Genomic DNA, 21,626 nt, shown 5'->3' with positions numbered 1-21,626 from the left:
ACTGCTCACGGCACCGATTCCGGCCAGGATGGGGTCGGGGGTCGTGACAGTGTAGCCCTTGGCTACGTCCTTCGCGGGCCGCGAGGGAAGTCGAAAGGTTGCCTATAAATTGAGGCCTCCAGCCTCAGTTTCAATTCGTTCATTTCTCGATCTCTCTCTCTCTCTCTCTCTCTCTCTATTCTGAATAGCAAAGATAATTTTCGGGCATAATACCCCCTAAATAACGAAGTTCTGCCCCGTTGTAAGTATCATAACGCCGGTTACATATTAGATACGCTGCCCGATTGATCCAGGGTTCCGTAACGGCTGTCGTGGTTCACCAGGAAATCCTTAAAGGAAACCTTAAGACATCAATGTGAGTAATCTCCTTTTTGCAAACTGATTTTACAAAACCTCACTTAATTAACACTATATTAAGCAGTGATTGAGTATTTGTATTCTACTATTATCGTCGGGATGTTGGGGTTTTGTATACAAAATTTGTTACTACCTTGCGAGGAATAACATGACCACAAGTCGGGTTGACAGTACCGTGGGTGGTAATTAAGTAGATGGAAACAAATGTAATTGCGCGACCGCCCTCAATACTGTACAATGGTTTTACTTAACTTGATTAAACTGGGATTCACTCACCAGTATTTTCCACTGACAAAATGTTTTTAAACGCGTTTCAGGTAACAAAATGTGAAAGCCAAATAGAAGCCAGCTGGACAGCACTGAAGGCTTGGAAAAGTGGCTATAAAGTTACCTAAAATAAAGAGATGTTTTATTTAAAATAAAATAGGGTTTATCCCTATGAAAATGTGTGTACTTAAAAATTGGGATTATTCCCACGTGTTTAATATTATGAAAGTCTGGTATTTTACTCTGATAAAATATTTCCTAACTACGGTCCTGATGTAATTTCCACTGCCAAAATGATAAAACACACGAATACCACCGAAACTGGCCGCGGCCGCCCGTTCCCAGGTTTTTAAGGGGACGGGGGTTGCGACAGGAATGGCATCAGCAGCATGAGCAGGAGTAGCAGCAAGATCCACTGCCATAGTATTTTATCATTTTGTTATTTAGGTACAAACTTTTGTTGTATATATAAAACTTTTGTTGTATATATAAAACTTTTGTTGTAAACGGTGTAACATATTTGAACAGTACCCGGGTATTTCAAATTATTTAACGGTATAATATTTTAACGTTGTAGTATTTAAACCGCACACCTAAAAATAATTAACGGTACAATATTTATTTTATAGTATTCGAACGGCACTAGAGTTGGTATAATAATTTATTTCAAAACCTCGATAAGGATATTATATATTTGAACCGTATATACGCTTTTCAAAATTTTAACGTTATACGCTTTTCGACGACATCGACTAAATAAATTAACGACGACATCAACTAAATAATAAAAAACATTATATATTTTTAACTCGTTATGTATTTTAAGCGATTTAACGTTGTAACCGGGTGAGAATTTATACCACAAATATGCCGAATGACCAAACAAAATTATGAAAGGTTATATACGCTACGTATAGAGCTATACGCAACGTATATAAACCTTGTAAAAAACTGATGCTTCAAACCCACCAAAATTACCCCAAAAGTTCAGATGGTTTATATGCGCTGCGTATAGCTCTATACGCAGCGTATATAAACCTTGTTTTCTGTGCAATGATTGCTGATCAGGCACTGAGATCCATGCTTTACTTACTGTGCGTATAGACCTATACGCAGCGTAGGTAACCCTAATTTAACTAGGGTTTGGTGTGCCAATAGGCACATTGGTGTGTCAATAGGTACACCCTTTTTTCGTTAAAATTTTACCTGCATCAGCAACAATGGCGAATCCACAATGCCATTGGAGCCAGGGACATCATAAAGAAGCTCTTCGCTACACGGGAAAGGCGGCTGAAGCGTCACCCCGAACTGCTTCAGCGTCACATCAGCCTCTGCCTCGATAAACAACACACCCTGTGCGGAGCAATCCACCGTAAGCTTCTTTCCAGGACCTTCCTTTAGCCGGCCCGCAAACGGATAGTAAAACACCAATGTCTTAGCCAACGCCTCCCTGATCACACTAGCTGGTTATATCCCTTTTTTGGATTGACTAGGTAAATATGAAACTGTTTGATATTAAACCTAAAGCCTCCCTGATCGTCGATGTCGGAGAGAGGCTTGAGTTCTCGAGGTGTCGGTTTAGCTGGAACGATGAGCTCTGTTGGATGTCTCCGGACGGTAAATGATAACGGAGTGGGAGTTTGTTGTGCCATATTTGTTCTTTTAGCTTTGGGTTGGTATATGCATTTGTTAACTGGTAGGTTTATAAATAGTGGTGTGAAATAAGAGACACTCATGTTGTGTTAGGTATTTGCGGTTTGGAATTTTTTTTTATCTCTTATTTTTTTTTATAACAGTTGACTTGACTAATACAACACCTAAAGATACTTTTGATTGCAAACTCTTTGGTGGATATAATTTAGTATATAACTAAGTTTTAATAAAACTTAATTATTTCGACAATCTAATAGATGTGTCACTACTTTTATATCAAATTCAGGGCCGGCTCTGGGCTCGGCAAATCCGTGCCGACGCCCGAGGCCCAAAATTTCAAAGGGCCCGAAAAGTTTTTATAAGCTTGTATATATTTATTAAATTATATATTTAGTATATTCATCTGTTTGTTATTCAAAAAAATATTGGTGGTGTAGTGGCAAAAATCATCTCAAAATAATGTAAAGGTTTCAAGTTTGAGTCTTTGCTCCATCACTAAGTTTTTATTTTTGTAATTCATTTACCCTTAACCATAATTTTGGGCTCAATTCTTTTTGTCGCCCGAGGCCTAAATTTTTTCAAGGTTTTCGGGGACGTCTCTGATCAAATTATTTCAACATCGGATACAATTCCGAAACAGAACTTAGTATGTGTGTTGTAAGAATTCGTATGAACTAGAGAGAGTAATCAAGAACACAAGTTTCTCAAATTATGGAATCAACCTGGTAACTGTCACAAGGCAGTTTTTTTTATTTCAAAATTAAAATTCCCTCCTAAAAATGTCTTAATTTTGTATTTTGAAAATAAGAGTAATTCTAAGAAAATTATTTTTTAAGGGATTTTTCATAAAGCAATGTAATTAATTTGCAACTTGACCATAGTCAGGAGCTCTGCCCCTTGGACTCTGCCAAGGGCTGCCGCCTCTTGGACCTTTCTCCTAGGGGTGTTGCTCCTGCACCCCCGCCAAGGGGGCGTTGACTGTTGGAACCAATTTCAACGTATAGGGTTAAAAATGAGACTTAAAGGAGTACAAATTGGGGTTTTTTTTTCGAAACTAGTACATTGTGGAATCGGTTCCTGTTTAGATCAACTTAAAGTTAAACCATCACTAGTGCTCTAGTGGTGGCCATGGGTATTTAAGTTTCACTTATGATGAGTCCGGGTGAGTTTTCCCCTCCAGGTCTCAAGTTCGAGTCTGGGGGATAGGGGTTTCTCATTGAGGGGTTTAAATTGGGGATCTATTGTGCGAAGGGGTTCTCTAGTGCGGACCCGGTTAAGACAACGTAAGCTAGAACTCCTGGCATTCGCGAGTAATTCACACCTAAAAAAAAAAAAAAAAAAAAAAAAAAAAAAAAAAAAATCCTTAAAGCTAAACCGGAGGTTGAGACCGGGTTGAAACCAATTTACAAGCTGATTCCAAACCAACGGTCAGGTCGGTTCCTAATGGGTTCTTGCCGGCTTGTATTTTTTTTACGTCTACTTGCATATGTTCAACCCTTTCCATACATATTAAAATCCGAACTTCGAAGTTCAACACCTACTACCAACTATTACGCAAGTTCACTTTAATTTATTCTTCCCCTTTTTGTCTTTTTGTTTTCTTCTATATTTAATCTCCATTTGCCTTTTGTTATTGTTATTTTTGTGAGACGTGATAGGATATCCTAACAGTTATTGTTATTTTTTTCTACCAGACGTGATAGAATATCCTAACAAAAATTTGCGATACATACGTGTGAAGCTTGAGATTTCCGACGGGGGTGGAAGTCATTGGATCTAAAAATTTCTATAAAACCGGGGGTTCGAAAATGTATATATCCTAAAATTTCTATATAAAAACTATATACTCTCCACTACTTGATAACCAGAGAAGATTGAGAAGAGTTTTCTTATTATTGTTGTATATAGAACAAGATACAAGAGAGCGAATAAATAACCCACAATAAAATATAAAAGAGGAAAATAATAAAGGGCCCTCATGATTCACGGGATTGACATATAATTTTGGCTTGATTTTTTCCTTCTTTTCTAACACTTCCCCTCAACTTGAGTAGTGGGATTCTCAATACCCAACTTGCTAAACATTTGCTGAACACACTTCCATTGACTGCTTTTGTTAGAATGTCTGCAAGTTGATCATCAGAGCGGACAAACGGAAGTTCAACAATCCCAACCTCGATATTTTCCTTAATAAAGTGTCTATCCACTTCAATGTGTTTTGTACGATCATGTTGAATCGGGTTCTCTGAGATCATCTGGATTGCGGCTTTATTGTCACACATGAGCCTTGTGGTCTTGTTAGGGAAAAAACTAATCACAGACAAGAGTTTTCGTAACCAGTGGCGCAACTTAGAGGAGGCCGGACCGGGCTTCGGCCCGTGCGGTTTTTTTGCCCAGTAGTGTTAAATTTAGGTTTTCGAGAATTTTTTTAAATGTGTATTGGTTCGGCCCGGGCTTATTTTATCTCCAAGAAACATCGACCCATGCTGAGTTTTAGGTCAAGATCCGCCACTGTTCGTAAACACAATAATTCTGTTAAACCTCGAGCTATTCCCCGGAATTCAGCTTTGGCGCTAGAGAGGGCAACCACATTTTGCTTTTTACTCCTCCATATAACAAGGTTTCCACCCACCATAGTGAAGTATCCTAAGGTAGATCTCCTGTTATCTTTGTCTCCGGCCCAGTCTGCATCCGTGTACCCTCGAATCTCAAGATGCCCATGTGACTTAAACACAATGCAATGATCAGCTGTTCCTTTGAGATACCTGATGATCCTCCATACTACTTCCATGTGACTTTCTTGGGGTTGATGCATGAACTTACTCACCACCCCTACTCCATAAGCTATATCGTGTCTGGTATGAGAAAGATAAATTAGTTTTTCCACCATATGTTGATACCTTTCTTTATCTACTAGCTTTGCACCTTCCTTCATGTGTAATCCATGGTTGGCAATTATTGGAATGTTAACTGGCTTACAAATCGATCATTCCAGTCTCAGCTAATAAATCAAGGATGTACTTTTTTTGGCAGATGAAAATTCCCTGTTTTTATCTCAGAACTTCTATTCCAAGAAAGTACTTAAGCCTTCCTAGATCTCTCATTTCGAATTCTGTAAAAAGATTCTCCTTTAGCCGTGCCATTTCCTCGTGGTCATTACCTGTGATTATCATATCATCCACATAAATAATCAAACAGGTTACAAGATTTCCTTTTTTATTTAGGAATAGAGTGTGGTCGGAGTTGCTTTGTTTAAACCCATACTTCTTCATTGCAACAGTAAATCTACCAAACCAGGCCCTGGGGGGATTGTTTGAGCCCGTAAAGTGATTTCTTTAACCGACACACTTCTCCTATCTTGTCATCCCCTAAAAAACCAGGTGGGGTTTCCATATAGACTTTTTCCCGTAGCAGTTCTTTTAGCGACGTTCTAGCATTCTAGAAAAATTTCATCAGGTTCATCGAGACATTCCATTCAGTTCTTGGAATCGATTCTCATCAGATCGATCCTCATCTAGTTATTTCTGTTGTTCAATTATCTGCATGATTCCGATTTTCTAGTTGATGATTTTTCTATTTGATTCGTCAGATTTTGTCATCCGATTATCTACATGATTATGGTTGTATTAACAAGGTTAAATTATATAAAAAGAATTATTATAACTAAGTTAAAACACGAAAAAGTAAAATAAAAGAAAAAATGTATAATAGGTTAATTGAATAATAAATAAAAAATGAAAAGAATTACAAATATATTAGTTAAAATAATTAAATATGAAAAACATCTATTTTGGCAAAAACTTTTGAAATCACCCATTTTAATAAATATTTTTTCTACCTCCACCCTTTTAGAAAAAACTCATGCTCGGTGGTTGTGCTCAAGAGAAAAGTGGGACACCAAATCCGGGGAAAATTAGAATGACCTAGTAAATATTAATAATAATAACAATAAAAATAAAAATAAAAAGCAGTAATGATTATGATACTCATTATTATACTTACACATATACTAACTTAGATTAACACATCTCTACACCATTGTCCACCCCTGAACTCGAGCTCTCGACCTCTTAGAGAGAGGCACCGTTCTACATTTCTGAATGCCACTAAGCCAAAGGCTCTTTTTCTTTTTCACAACTCTACATATGCTCCATATAGCCCAATGAGTGGCTAGACATGGGCAACACGTAAAAAATTAACCTACGCGTCTGTGTGACCACGAAAACACCTAAAACGATAAACCACATTTACATGTGTGTCAATAAGACTCTGTCTCGCTGTGATAAACATATACAAATGAATTATCTTTACATGTGCATGTGACGTGCGTGCGGGTATTTTAGTTATATTTTTTTTTAGCTTTTTTACTCGCCGATTTCAAGTTTTAAATTTATAAAACACGATATTATGTTATCACTCTACACAGACGCTAGGGCAAGTGCACCAATCCCGGACGTAGTATAGTGATGGCAAGATACCGAGGTCGTCCAAGGACACAAGAGTTTTTAGTACCGGCTTATCATCAACGTCTAATCGAACCAAACTTTGAGAAAAGATTTTTAAACTAACAAAAAGATAAAGACAGAAAATAAAATTAAATTAAAAACAGATAAACAAGAAAGAATCACTTGAATCCGACTTTTCTTTCATGTACCCTTTTGATGATTTCTGCACTTTGGGCATTTTAAGAGACTATCTTAGTTATAGTAGTAGGCCCCTCTTGTGAAGGCGACGTTACCCTCAACCTAGTGGTTTGATTTAGCAAGGATACACATCACTAGGTCGGAATATAGAAAGATAATTAAGTAAGTTATTAATGCAAAATGTAGTGGGCCCCCTTCCAGGCAGCGGTCACCCTCAACCCGTTGGTCTGAGTCAGCAGAGATACAGTCCTCGTGGGGTTGGTTTAAAGTTTTAATAGTAGTTTGTAAATAAGGGATTCAAGTGGTTTCTTACTCTCAGTCGGATCAGTCATTCCCGACCAATCCATGGATTAGTACTAAACTTGAACCAGTTTCTCGCAGGATCTATACACTGAACGAGACATAGAAGTACCCAACCACCCTTCTAACCCCCTTCCAATTAGTTAATGTGCTTTATATAGACTCTAAAGACAAGAATATGAGAATAAATGACATATGAAGAATGGTTAAGTAGATTCGCCTTCAATATAAAAAAAAACTAATTATTAAAGTTGATATGTGCGGTGTGTCACTACTAGAAAAAAGGGTATTTGCTATGAAATATTCGGTCACAAAACGGTAGCAATTTCCTTGTTGTCACCATTTTGCCACCCAAAATGCGGTGACAAAAACATCCGTGTCAATTGCCCTAATGCCACCAAATAGTGACCATTTTTATATTTTGCTACCAAATTTTTGCCACCACAAAACTGGTCAAAATTATTTGTCACCGCTACATCTTTGCTACGCTCCACCTTGTTTTGCTACCGTGTTGTGACGAGTTTTTTTGCCACCGCTTTGATACCATTTAGCCACAGATATTGCCACCATTTCTACCGTATTGTGACGAGTTTTTTGCCACCGCTTTATACCATTTAGCCACCGATATTGCCACCATTTTTGCCACCTATGTTGTGACGTTTGTGACGAGTTTTTTGCCACCGCTTTGATACCATTTAGCCACCGATATTGCCAACCATTTAGCCACCGATATTCCCACCATTTTGCCATCGTTTTTTATACTAGATACCATTTAGCTACCATTTAGCCACCGATATTCCCACCATTTTGCCACCGTTTTTTATACCAGATACCATTTAACCACCCTTTAATACCATTTAGCCACCATTTTTGACACCAGCGACACGATTTAGCCACCATTTAATACCATTTAGCCACCATTTTTTTACACCACCATTTATTTGCTACGGAGTTGTTTGGTGGGTTTTAATTCAGATTTCTCCCAGCTATTTCATCAAAATTACATAGCAATAAAACTCCAAAATATATATAAAAAGTCTAATAAAATAACAAAATCCCAAAGTTATATAAAACATCTCTGTTTCAAAAGCATATAAAACATTCTAATAAAAATACCAACTAAAACATAAAACAATCAAAAGTATCCTAATATAATAAACATCAAAACATTCGAAACCAAGTGTTTATAGCCTATTTTCAAACTGTAGCCGTTAACATAGCTTCAATTTGTGACATCCTCTCGAGCAGAGCATCTTTATCCGCTTTATCTTTTTCTTTTTCAGCCAACAACGTTGCAATAATTCCATCTAACCTTTCTTTTTCTTCATCATTATCCTTAACGAGCTCCTTGATAACTAAGTTCAACTTTTCAATCTACAAAACAACCAACGAATAGAATTAAGAAGTCAGAACTAACAAAAGTAATAACGGGTCAAGTTGGTTGCAAAGAAAACATAATACAATTGTGAGCTACATTTTAAATGTTTACAATTGTGAGCTACATTTTAAGCCCTTTTTAACAGTTTAGTCAAGCTTTAAATTTATAAAACACGATATTTTACTAACACTAAACACACATATGGGCAAGTGCACCCATCGTGAGCGTAGTATAGCGTTGGTAAGATACCGAGGTCGTCCAAGGACACAAGAGCTTTTAGTACCGGTTTATCCTCAACGTCTAATCAAATCAAAATTTTAGAAAAAGTTTAAACATGAAAATAAAAACTAAAAATGCTGAAAATAAAATAAAAATAAAAACAGATAGACAAGATGAATCACTTGGATCCGACTCGCCTTTAGTGTAACCTTTGATGATTTCTGCACTTTTGCACTTTTTAAGAGATTATCTTAGTTATAGTAGTAGGCCCCTCTTTTGAAGGTGACGTTACCCTAAACCCAGTAGTTTGAGTCAGGAAGGATACAATCCTAAAGGGTCGGAATATTGAAAGATAATTAATTAAGTTAAACATGGCCTTTGATTGTCAAGAACTCTTACTATCAATTTTGGATCCCGAGACTACTACACACACTCTATGATGGGAGATGGATGATGGTGGTGGATGTGGGTTGTAGTGGTGGTGGAGTGTGGGTGAAGTGGGAGAGAGGTGGTTTGCCAAGGGATGCCTTTGAAGTGAACCAAGCACCTCTATTTATAGCCTGCGCAGAAGCCCGGATACGGCCCCGTGTCCATTGTGCATGGCCCCGTGTCCATCGACTTTCTTTTTCTTTATTAATTGCAATTTGTCTGCATTAGCTCCACACGCCCCCGTGTTTGCTGGGTACGACCCCGTGTGCAGAAGCGTATCTGTACTATCAAGATTTGCTTGGATTCTGCGAATCTTAGCGTTGACCACGGCCGTGTTGAGCTGGGCACGCCCCCGTGTCAGGAATATAAGCTTCTAAAGCTTTATCCTTTATCCAGACAACTGGTCACGCCCCCGTGTCCGCTGGGCATGGGGCGTGTTCAGCCTTCTGTTTGCTTGTTTTTGCTTAGGAAGATGCTGTCGAGGGGTCGGGCATCCCACGTTTGTTACTTTTCTTGTATTTATGTTAGATTTTGCTGCATATTTGTTCCTTTTGTTCATTTACGCTCATTTAATCCTGAAAATACAAAAGGAAGACAAAAGCACACTTTTTCCAACATTAGTACTAAAAAAAGGTTTGTTATATGCCTCATTTGATGTAATTTATATGTTTCATTTTACACACATCAAATATCCCCACACTTGAATCTTTGCTTGTCATCAATCAAAACTCTTTATAATGTGGCTTACACTCCCAAACAGAATGGGTAGAAGAGAAGTTTTTGGGCTTGACTTGAGTGTCGGGAATCCAAGATCTTTATTAGGCTTTATTTTTATGTTATTTACAATCCTATTCGTTATGATTTATTTAGAATATTTCATAAGAGAAATTACTTATTTGGGCATAACATGCCTTTTTAAAATTTCATTTATATACAAGTTCACATACCTCACGGGAGATCACTCAACACTCGGCCGAAGATGTATTTTTGTGAAACACTCGAGACCGGCATGAAACTTACTTCTACCATATGCTTGCCAAGCAATCAATCCTCCTCCTTTTTAACTATACACCTTTGTAAATATCAAGAGGACTTGGGGAAGGGTTAAGCTTGGGTTAAAGGTAGGTGGTTTTGGGTTAGTGGTTAGTAAACAGGGCGAAAAGCGTAAAAAGCGTCGGTCGTCGTAAAACTTTTTGTTTTTATGACTTTTATTCAAATAAAGCATTTTCAAACAAAGCTTCTTTTGAGGAACATGTTTGTTTATTGCTATACTTCATTTTTTTTGAAAAGGAATGTCACATGAAAACCGAGATTTTTACTAAAATAAAGGGTTAACAAAAAGGTTTTGGTGGGTAAAGGGTGTTTGTTTTGTGGGTTTAGAAACGAAAAGGTTTAGGCTCAAAGGGGTTAACTAGGGGGATTTTGGGTAGGTGGTAAAATGAAAAATAATGGTGTCGAAAAGAAAAAGGGTTAGTCCTAATGCCTCCATCATTTACTTACTTGGGTTTAAGTTGGTAAGGATCTGTCCCATGGTCATTTCTCTCTCTTCCTCATTAATTGCTTGTCAGTTCTTGTACTAACACCGCCTAGTGTGTCAACGGCACAGCCCATGGCCAAAGTACTTACTGTACTATCGCAGATTCTAAAAATCTTTGAGTTGACCACGCCCCGTGTTGGCTTAGCACGTCCCCGTGTGAGCTGCCAGTTTTGTCTTTTGCAGTTGTCTTTTCTTCTGCACAGCATCCACCTTCGGACACGGCCCCATGTCAAGTCTTCTGTTCTTGCTATTTTATGGTTTGAATGTGAATCGAGGCTTAGCGAGTTGCGTCAATTCCTCCTTCTTTACATTTGTGTTGGTTTTTGTTGTCTTTTTGCTCCTTTTGCACATTTAAGCTCTTTTAACCCTGAAAATTAAAAAGGAATAGAAAACCAAGCTTTTTCCAACATTAGTACTGAAAAAATGGTTGATTTTACGCCGTATTTGATATAATTTATATGTTTTATTTTAAGCACATTAACATGCAAAATAGAATATGCACATATGGGAAACCAATTCCTCGTATTGGCCTTCTTTGATCCCAAGAGTCAGGGACTCCGATTGACTTATCACGTCGATTCCCAACTCAAGTTTAGGACTTTGGTAGAGCTAATTAATGTATGAGCCGATTGGGAGCATTACAATTCTGAACCACAATTCCAACAAACTCTTTAACAACGTATTAACTCTTCCAACACACCATGCTCAAGCAATGACCATCCATCATTGAATTATAGGTTTGTTGTCATTTTAAGGCTTGAAAGACCTGATACTTACAATGGTTCACAAATTCTTGGTAAACCCAATACGTCTTTAAAGACCAATAGTGTAACATAAGGCTTGTGTTGCTATATATAGAATGTAATACTAAGGCCCCGTTTTGTTTGTGACATTTGGACGCATTGGAATTTGAATTAATTCCATCCAAAAACATGTATTTTTGGTCCGCAATGGAATTTGAATTGGAAAACATTCCACTAATTAAAGGAATTTAACATTTGTTTACTACATGGATGGAATTTTAATGTTCCATGATTACCAAAATACCCATAATATAGGCGTTATCTCATGTACTCCAAACACCAGTAAATAAAAAATCCTCTATGAACTTATTCCCCCTCAGTACTTATAAAGTTAAACATCAGAAAATAGCATTATAATTCCAATAGATTCTAGAAATCAAATATTTTATTATAATTCCAATGGATTCTAGAAATCAAACATTTTATAAAAAAATTTAATAAGATGTTCATAAAATCAACATTTAAAAAACAACATTTAAGGCCCCTGAAACCCAGGAAAACCTACTCGTAGGTAAATGGACAACACAGGTAGTTTTAGCCTCAAAACTCATTCATTGGCCGCGAAAACAAACGTAATGAATGAGCAAATCATCAAGGTACGAAAACAACTAAAATATTTTTAAAACAATTCAACGCAGATATGCCTAAGCTCGAAAAGTGTCAGGTAACCATCGCCACTAGCCAATGAGTCGCCTATCAACTCAAATCGTCACATTACCTAAAATACATGCTAAAATTTATGCTGAGTGAGTTCTATAGTAAGTGTAGGTTTTATCCCAAAACGGTTTTGTAAACACCGTTAAAAAATGAAAAGGGATTTTTAACATCATCGTAGAAACACTTTACACGTCACCAACCAATATCCAAAACACTGTTTCTCACCCACAAAATCCATCATGTAACAACATTTGAATTTTTCTTTGTTTTAAACAAAATCATCGTTAGAAAATCACCGTTTAGAAGAACGAAAGACTGTGTGTACTCGTCGCGTAAGTGTGACCAACATTTTAGCGTAAATGACCGAAATGGCTTCGTTTCCACATAATTATTTACCCCGAAGAGTTTTGTAACCCACACAATTACATTCGAGGGTTTCGTCACCCACATAATAGAGTCACCATGTCACTAGGACAACGACAACCCTTACACACATTGGTCCAAAAACATCATTTTCAATATATGTAGGCACATAACTCGTTTGTCAAATATATGAATTGATATAAGCAAAAGTGCACATGCATTTTATATCAAAATACACCAACTTTTATTAGTTTTGTTAGAATATATTTGAAATAGACTTACTTTGGTTTATTTTTGATTTTCTAGACAAAACGAAACCAAGTTGAACAAAGGAAGCAAAACTGGGCACAAATTTGAAGAATCTGCTAAAATCATCCAGCTGTGTCTTAAATTTCGAAGACTGCCAGCATAACACTTTTGAAGACCACTGCTCGAAGCTTGGATCAAAATTTCCCAGACACGCCCCATGCCTGAAGGCACACCCCGTGTCTAGGCACTACATTACAAACCAAGCTTCTAGAAGATTTGATAAGATACAAAGGACCCCACAAGAGTTAACCACGACCGTGCCTCCCAGACACGCGTCATGTTTGGGAAACTGGCTATAGCTAGACCATGTCTCCCAAGCACGCCCTGTGTCTGGGCTTCTAGCAACCTATAAATAGAGGCCTTTGGCCGCCATTTTCACATGCTCAATTCTTCTCTCTTCCTCACAACACACTTCTTTTCTATCACTATCTCTAATCATTGTAATCTTTAAGAAAAAACTCAAGAACCATTAGTGTAATCAAGCTTATAATGGTTAATATAATCTTTCCAAGTTTGATGAAAACTATCTCCATGGCTATGTTTGGCTAAGTTTCTTGTGGGTGTTTGGGGGAAACTTACCCCCTTCCCCTTGATGGGGAGTAAATAAAATAAGTCACGTCTTAACAATGTGTGTGTGCTAATGACTTTAGGTAATAATGTGTTTATTGAACGTGAGTGAAATATTAGTGTCGCCATTAGCTTGGGTCATTAGTCTTTCGAATTAACCCTTAAAATCTACCAATAATCTTATGTCACTATTAACTTGGGACGTTCATGTTTTTTACGTGTATGTAGAGTCAAAACATGTTGATGCTTTGAAAGGAGGTTAAAGGTTTTGGAATGAGAATTTGGGATGTTAAACTCTTGCCAATGTGTGGCGATAAGATCAAAGTGCAACGAACTTGGTTTTTATAGAAGTAACTACCTTTGAGGAATTGACACCTCATCATAGGAATCCTAGTCACAAGTAATTAAAACCCCTTAAACTATTTTCTTAATTTGTACTAAGTCATAGTGGTATATACTTTCCTTATTAATTGGGCGCTACATTATGGTTTGATCCGACCTTGAGTGGCGTTTCCTTGTTGATTCAAAGCAATATGGCCGAGTATGAGAGGGTCCCTAACGAAGAACTACACAACTTTATGTGTTAAGACACACAGTTCGTCGTCTAACAATTGAGCTCTTATTATCCATGGTAAGGTTTAGTTAACAAAGCGTCAAGAGCAATGTTCTGAAAACCGGACCGGGCCGGCCGGTCGGACCGGTCCGGCCGGGAACCGTAATACACACCGAGCCGGTTCACTATGTAAAACCGTTTCTGCAGCAAGCCGGCGGTCGGGCCGGCCGGTTACGTGCAATCAGGTCAGACGGGTTATGTTTAATTTTTTTTAATTGATGGAAATATAACAATAACAAAACCTAATCAGGTTCTTTTCTTTCTGTACGCCTCCATAGTCCATCCAGTTCTTTTCTTCTGTACGCAGCTTCTTCAGGTTCTGAATCCAAGCATCATCGATCGATCTCTCATCCTTCCAAGCCTCATCAGTCATCGATCTCGTCTCATCCTTCCATCTCGGTCTCGATTCCTTTCAGGTTCGAATGCTCGATTCTGTTAAATCTTGGTGTTGATTCTCTGTACAGTTGATTGATTGTTCATTGATTCTCAGTTGATTAATCTCAGTGTAATGTGTTTGATAATTAGTTCAGTTGATTCTCAGTGTTAATTAATCTCGGTCTCGATTCTCTGTACAGTTGATTGTTGTATGCATTTTCTCGATTCTTGATTGTTGTGTTTGATAATTGATAGTTAGTGCAGGATTTGTGTTTAAAAGTGACAAATTTCTCGATTCAGTTTCTGTTAAATCACTTGAATGTTGTATTTGATAATTGATAGTTAGTTCAGTTGCAGGATTTGTGTTTAAAAGTGACAAATTTCTCGATTCAGTTTCTGTTAAAGACTTAAATCACTCGGTTCTTGCAGGATTTGTGTTTGATACTTGATACTTGATAGTTAATTGAAGTGAATTTGACAGTGATGTTATATAAATATTAATGATTTTCACCGTACAGTTTGTTTCCACAAACGAATGATTTTCACCTTGAGTTTGTAGCTTTCGAGTAACACATCAAGGTCACTGATGAGAGTAACTTTATTTAAAGCCATTGAACTGTGGATGTTAAAAAAAATATTAATGACACTGAATAATATTTTTGCTTACAAAAAATACTAATGACACTTGCACAAAATAAGAAATTATATGCTTCAAATCGTTGTCACGATTTTAATGATTTTGATTCATCTCTGTTTTCTAGTAGCTAAACATAATCGTTGTAGAGACCAGTTATATTTTTAGTAATACAGTTAAAAACTTAAATTATCTTGTTATTTAGAACTTCAAAAAGTCAATTGACGGATAACAAAATCAAAAACCATATGCGTGCATAGATCTCTCAGAAAGTAATACATCAGTAGATCACAAATTCATGTAATTCAATGCTCTATCTACATTCTAACCCTAGAAAAGAGTTAAAGCACAAAATATCCTACGTTCTCACAGCCCTAATCCCCCAAAATCAAAATACATTCATAAAAAACAAACCACAAAACCCTACCTAACCTTCTTCCATAATCAACATACTTCAAAAGTCCCCAAAACGGTCATATCAATATATCATCTTAACATCCATAACTTCAAAAAATCAATCAACCGACAACTAAACCAAAATTCACAACATATTAACAAATGGAGAATATTATCAAACAGTTGGTGAACCAAATTATCATACATACTTGTAACACAGTTTGAATGAAAATAAAAGAAGATAAAATAAAATAGAAAACTAACCTGAAATTTAAGCTAATACTCGCAATTGAGGGAAGCCGTATGCAGTGGAGAATTAGATAGTAACACCGATCACATATATATAGCTCCATTAGCGGGATAAAAAGCTAAACAATGTGGATTTGAATTTGAAATCTGAAATCTATCTGTAACCAAAATCGATGAAAAATAGGAACACTAATCCGAAGATATCGACTGCTGGATTCAGTTTTACTATTGAATTGAGGAGTGATTGTTGACCTAACTCTCCGATTAAGAATGCCATGAAAGGGGAAGTGGGGAGTCAAATGAAAGTTGCTCTAAATAATAGAAAAGGTAAAAAAAAAGGAATATGCTCTACGTCTACGATGAGGAGTTCAACAAAACCAAACATATACATATTTAAGTCTTTAAGAAACTTGAGGTATAATGGGCCACTTTAGCTACAAATTATAAATATGAAATTTTTTGGGCCGTAGGTTTTTTTTGGATTTATTCTATGCCACATATTTAAGTCTTGTTTATGAGATACTAACTACTTAAATTAAAATATAATATAGAACTCCTAAAATAAGTAAAGAATAAATGACATTATTGTAGATTTGTTTTTCTCTATATATTTGTTTTACGTAATAATAGCTGTCAATAATATACCATATTTTTAGGAACTAATTTACTCAAGATAATAATTAGATTATTAAATTAAAAAATGTGAAAATTCTATAAAACTTTCCCTCCAAATTTGTGGATTGTCAAGGATGCCAAGTGGCAACCCAAGATCTTTATTTATTAGAATAGGATAGATTTAGAATTTTTTCTATTTTTTCTATATTTTATATATATTTTTATATAATTTATGACGTAATCCGGGTCTTAAATCCAGTCGAACCGGTCGGACCGGTCCGACCTTTGACCCCATAAGGCGACCGGGTCGACCTCCGGTCCGGTTCTGAAAACATTGGTCAAGAGGTAAGTATATCTCAAACATTCCTTTTTTTTAATCTTTGACTACAAACTTTTTATTTATCTCTTATTCTATTTTTGAGTCATTTTTAACCATTTACTTTTGGCATAACTAGATGTTGACGCAAACCCAGTACTAAAAATTGTTGTATCCTTAGACGACCTCGGTATCTTACCATCACTATATTATGCCAACGATAGGTGCACTAGCCCAACGATAGGTTTTGGAATGGGACTTTGGGATGCTAAACTCTTGCCAATGTGTGGCGATAAGATCAAAGTGCAACGGACATGGTTTTTATAAAAGTAACTACCTTTGAGGAATTGACGCCTCATCATAAGAACCGTAGTCACAAGTAACTAAAACCCCTTGAACTATTTTCTTAACTATTGCTAAGTCATAGTGGTATATACTTTCCTTGTTAATTAGGCGGTACCATTATTGGCATTTCCTTGTTGATTCAAAGCGATATTGCCGAGTGTGCGAGGGTCCCTAACAAAGAACTACACAACTTTATGCATTAAGACACCCAGTTTCTCGTCTAACAATTGAGCCGTTGTTATCCATGGTAAGGTTTAGTTAACAAAGCATCAAGAGGTAAGTATATCTCAAACACTCCTTATTTAATCATTGACTACAAACTTCTTATTTATCTCTTATTCTATTTTTGAGTCATTTTTAACCCTTTACTTTTGGTTTAACCAGACGTTGACTCAGTACTAAAAGTCGTTGTATCCTTAGACGACCTCAGTATCTTACCATCACTATATTCTGCCAACGATAGGTTCATTTGCCCAACATGAAGTGTAGTGTGTCGTGTTTTTATAAATATGATAACTTGAACCGGTGTATAAAGCCTAAAATATACCACTTTTTTTATACACAACACAACACGACACGACACGTCTTGAATACCTTAAAACATGTGAGCATACCGTGGTTTTGTAAAGTAAAGCAATTAGGTACGTATTTTCAACCCAAAACAATTAAAATGATACCGATGCAATCTGGAGAGAGGCGCAAAAGCTCTTCCTTTGACCTAAGGGGCCTTCTACCACTTCGGATGAAGCGGACACAATTATCTCATCTTGAAAGAAATAATGAAAGGCAAGCCTCGAGTTGACATAGTTCTCGAATCATGAAAGAAATAATGAAAGGTTAGCCAGGAGTCAACTCATGCTCGTTGTTGCCTGCATTGCTTTCTAGAGTATAGATCTAGCAACACATTCTACACAGTATTGGATGTATTAAAATAATAAATGAGCATATTGTAATTTAATTTATAAGTTAATCGTTATTTATCCTAATTTATAAGTTAATTGTTATTTATCCATGACTTTGTGGTCTAGTAATATATTGCTTTCCTGAAAAGGGACGTGGATTTAAATTTATGCAAATGGTATGTTATGTGATATTTAGGTTTAAAAATTGTTAATTCAAAAAGAAGTTAGTCGTTATTTAATATTTAAAAAAAAGGCGATTTCATTTATTTTATATTGTTCTCATTTTTGTTCTTTTTTCTTTTTCAATGTAAACATATAAATCTTTTTCTAACTAGTAGAAATGTCTGCCACAACGTGGCTCGGTTATCTATATATATAACTAGTATTAAGCCCCTGCGTTGCAGCGGTTGTCGTAAAACTGTCTCAAGTATTATCAGTGCTATACCATTATCAGCGATCACCAACACTGGAAAACTCGTAAAAAACAAAAACAGAATAAAATAAAGCCGAGCAAAAGCATACGTAAAATCTTTGAATTACGCACGCTCATTACAGAGAAATTAAATCGAAACTTAAAACATCGAAAAAATAACTAAGTTAATCCAAGACCCGTGCGTTGCGACGAACGTGTCAGACGGAGAAAAATAGATGTGTTTTGACGGGCCAAACGGGAAAAATATATGAAAAATGTTGAACCCCACACGCACGTTGCGGTGCGTTAACTCACAAATTTAGAACGAAACGAAAAGCTTGGGAATGATGAAAAGTATGGTGGAACAAAATTAAAAATTAAAAAGAGTTGGGGTTAAATTGGAAAAGATGAAAAGCTTTTGATTAATAAGTAAAAACACAAAGGGTTTAAATTGCAAAATTATAAAAGTTTTGGGTAATATTATTAATAATTAAAAAAACAAAGGGTCTAAAACAAAGGATCTTAATAATTTATTAGATATTAGATTTAGATATTTATAATATTATTAATTGGATTTATTAATATTAAAATAAAGATAAGGATAAAGATAAAGTCATAAAGATAAGTGATATTTATATATATTGGTTATTAGTATTAAAAATATATTAATATATTAATTAAATAAATATAAATAAAATTTATGTGGTTGAAGGAGAGAATGCCATGTGGCATTATTTGTAGTCTTTTATTAATATTTAGATAGGAAAAATTACACGTTTTGTCCTTTATATAAACACCATTTTGCAGACGGTGTGCTTTTCAATGAATTTTGACAGGTTTTGTCCTTTACAAAGAATTTTGTTGCACGTTTTGTCCTTTAGCCCTAACCCAGTTAGATTTTCTTGTTAAATCTAGTTATGTGACTTCCACACGAGGGTAATTTTGTCAATTTACTCAATTTATATTGTTATTGTTTAAAAAAAATCAAAGAGAAGGCAGACCTTCTCCTTCTCTGTACTCCACCACCACCATAACCACCATCCACCCCATCGCCACCACTCTCTCCCTATACCAGCCGTAACCAAACTTATTCTCACACCACAAACATACAAACCCTAAAATCAAAACCTTTATCTTCTACTCAAAATCAAAACCTGCAACACTTATACACAAAGTTCTGGATGAGAAATCCATTGAATTCTGGACAAAATACCATCGATTTACGGTTCAGGGACCAAAGCCTAGAAAAGCCCATCCAAAACTCACCGGATTTCTCATATGGGTCCATCTGTGCGTCCATCGGAACTCACCGGAGTTTGAAACTCCGGCCATTAATCAATACGTTTGTCCGATCGTTTTTTCCGGGTAAATTCTATAGCGCTTTCCACTCGTTTGTGCATTTCAATCAAAAGCCCCCTGTTTAATTGTTTGATTAGTAGCTTTTTCGGTTTCGATTTCGAAACTAAAAAAATCCTAAACTCAAATATCACGATATTCACAACAAAACCTGTGAAAATCAAACACTAAAATCCATAAATAGATACGATTGTATGTTGTATGGAGTTAATTGATCAGGGGTTTGAACATATTTTGATTTTCTTGAAGAACAAGTTGCTGCTCTGCTAGTTGACAGATGACGCTCCAAAATAATGACATCAGTTTGCTGCTCTGCCCTTCAAAACCATTTAAAGAATCCAAAGACTTTGATCAGTTTCTTCAATTTTTGAATTTTGTAACAGTGGGTGAAGAGTGGTGGTAGGAGGTGGTGGTGATGGGAGGTGGGATGTGGTGGTAGTGGGTGGAGAGAGAGAGAGAGAAATCTCTGCAATGTGTTATACATCTTTTGTTTTATTTATTGAAATACTTTAAATAAATAAGGGATAAAAAGACTAAAATACCCCTGGGTAACCAAATTTAACAAAAAATCTAACTGTGTTAGTGTTAAAGGACAAAACGTGCAACAAAATTCGCTGCAAAGGGCAAAGCCTGTCAAAATTCGTTAAAAAGGACACCGCCTGTAAAATGATGTTAAGATAAAGACAAAACTTGTAATTTTTCCTATATAATAAACAAAACCATTGGGAGACAGATGTCACCCATTTGTTTAAGCCAAATAAGCAGACATGTCAGCACACATGTGGCATATCTAAAATTCAACAATTGGAGAAGCGTATAATGGAAGTTTCTTTTATACTCTCTCTCTATCTCAATCATCGTTTCTTCTTTCAATCGCCTTCTAAAACAAACCCTAGAACAAAATTATTCTGCCTCTTTATCTCTTCTCACAAAGTTTCTTCTGATTTGAAGGATCAGAGCAACGTCTACCAAAAATTGTTACTCACAGCATCAGCTTTCAAGTATGGCCTGAATCCGATTGCCACCGGAAGACACCGATGTCACACAGCGGACGTGACAGCCATTAACTGCCGATCTGATCTCCGACGATGACCGCTATATTGCCGTTGATTTGTGGATTTCAATCAAAGTTGGCTTCAATCTTCATTTAGTGGATTTCAAACATTTTATAGTCGACGGTAATCTCTTACTTGTGGTTCAATTTCCTATTATCATTGTTGATTTACTTAGATTTTCTCACTAATCTTTGTTTCTTTTGTATCTTGCATCGCTCATCAATCCAACTGTACCTTCTCTGTTCTTTTAAAAATTAGTATTTTAGATTCAAACCCTAAAAAAAACTAACAGGTACGATTTCATGTTTTAGATTCGAACCCTATAGATTCTTGATTTATAGAATGGTTCTTCTATAATCTTTAATCGTCTTTTTCCGATTTGCTCCTATCAATAATTTTTTGTGAAGATATCGCCGTGGTGAAGGTGATTATAGTTATGTAAGAACAGATACAAAGAAACTAAATTTTTTGGTGTTATGTTTAGGATATTTATTTTGGATGTTTGAATTTGATAAAATTAAGTGAATATTTATCTTTGACATATGTTTATCAAAAGGAAACGTCACGTTAAACTGTTATTTTTATTCTTTGCAGGCAAATTAGATTAAAAAGTGGTTTTGGCGGGAGAAAATGCTATCGGGCTTTAGAGACGGTTGTTTCAATGCTTTAGTAACCACTGATATTTCTTTTTGTAATCTTGATGTTCATAATGTTGATCTGGTATGTCTTTCTTCTTTTATTAGGTACAATTTAGTTTCCAATTGTATTCTGATTCGGATCTTGTGTTTTATGATCGGGTGATTCATTTTGAGCTTTCATGGTCTTAAGAAATTTTTGTTCATCGGTGTGGTCATACAGGTCGGGCTGGAAAGAAAG

At 36.1% G+C, this 21,626-nt stretch overlaps 1 long non-coding RNA gene and 1 pseudogene across 1 annotated transcript; both read right to left on the bottom strand.

Moving 5' to 3' along the window:
• Window positions 1-861: 861 nt before the first annotated feature.
• On the bottom strand, window positions 862-2,276 carry LOC110902914 (annotated as a pseudogene).
• Window positions 2,277-14,933: 12,657 nt separating this feature from the next.
• Window positions 14,934-16,121, bottom strand: LOC118484297. Its single transcript, XR_004873232.1, has 2 exons — window positions 15,765-16,121; window positions 14,934-15,086 (listed from the first exon to the last, which is right to left on the bottom strand). It is a non-coding gene; the product is annotated as an uncharacterized LOC118484297 (long non-coding RNA).
• Between the last annotated feature and the right edge of the window lie 5,505 nt (window positions 16,122-21,626).

This window comes from Helianthus annuus, chromosome 11, assembly GCF_002127325.2.
Source record: "Helianthus annuus cultivar XRQ/B chromosome 11, HanXRQr2.0-SUNRISE, whole genome shotgun sequence".
NCBI classification, from domain to species: Eukaryota; Viridiplantae; Streptophyta; class Magnoliopsida; order Asterales; family Asteraceae; genus Helianthus; species Helianthus annuus.
This window is presented reverse-complemented; position numbering and strand designations above follow the sequence as displayed.